Consider the following 1,317-nt stretch of genomic DNA (forward strand, 5'->3'; position numbering starts at 1 on the left):
GTAATCGTGTATTCCGCTCAGTAGTACAGGCGTATAATATCATAATACACTGTATCTGTATTACATGTATATTATCCCGCATATCCCGCATAAGGCACATCGGGTATGGGGAATCCCCACTGAGGTAAGCGAATATTGCTGCAGAAAATTAGTCTGGATTCCAGACCATCTGCTTGTTATAAGTTTACTGTACAGGATATTGACGCCCTCGACGTCGAAAACAGGATAAAGTTTAGGTGGTTTGTCCATGGACCTAGAACGTTCTAGGTCCATGGTTTGTCCTTCGGCAAAGGCGACAACTCACATACTTCAGTGCGGCAACTTTGTCGCCGCGGAGTCCTGTTGGCAAATTGTCTGGAAACCAGACTAGCGTAACCGCACCATGACCAGCGACTCTAGTCTTTTGACAAGGCCTCGTGGCTGAAGATTGAGACTAACTCGCCACACCAAGAACTGCGAGAAACGGGTGAACGCCACAGAACAGTCGCGCCGCTCTAGAATATAATAGCGCTTAGAATATTAATAGTTTAGTCCAAAAATTTTAGTCATTATGGAAATATATGTAAATAAATCATGCTTCTGTGAAGTCAAATTGCTTGATACAAACTTAGGGGTTATATATATATATATATATATATATATATATATATATATATATATATATTTTTTTTTTTTTTTTTTTTACGGCTGCCGGTAATTTGCCGTGCCGTACACTGTGTATTACACTCTACAGTGCTGTCGGTCTACGCTCTACAGTAGATACTCCCAATACGCTGCACAATAAGGTGCACCAGCGCCCTCTTATTACATCCTCGACCAATTAGGTCGATGTAAATGCTCTTACATTGTTTCTAGTGATTCTGAAAACGGTGGGATAGGCATTGTTTACATGTATATACAGTAAAACAATCTCAGTTACACTCAAGGATACACTATCCCCAGAAGTGCTTTCGATAGGCCCATTCTTGATCTCGTGACCGAAACATTAAACTCTACACTTCTGTTAAAAGCGGGGGGGGGGGGGGGGGGGGAGCGCACGCTTTTGTAGTGAGTGAGAGTGCAGTGAATAAGATAATGTAAGGCAGCGTCCTGTACCACTCACGGTTATTTTGACAAGGAATTGTCCGTTGAACGGAAGCATTCGGCAAGGTTCTCAAGCGTCAAGACTCGATGCGGTATTCTAATACATCTGCGTGTTTTAGCCCAGTGTGCAATGGAGGATAAAACAATTGTTGCTCTTATTATCAGCATCCGTAAGTTCAAGTGTTTACCTTTATTCTGTTCATGAAATTTTGGGTTGATAAGCATGGGCCACAA

The sequence above is a fragment of the Diadema antillarum genome, unplaced genomic scaffold, assembly GCF_040938485.1.
Source record: "Diadema antillarum isolate AM-2024a unplaced genomic scaffold, OU_Dant_1.0 scf00000022, whole genome shotgun sequence".
NCBI classification, from domain to species: Eukaryota; Metazoa; Echinodermata; class Echinoidea; order Diadematoida; family Diadematidae; genus Diadema; species Diadema antillarum.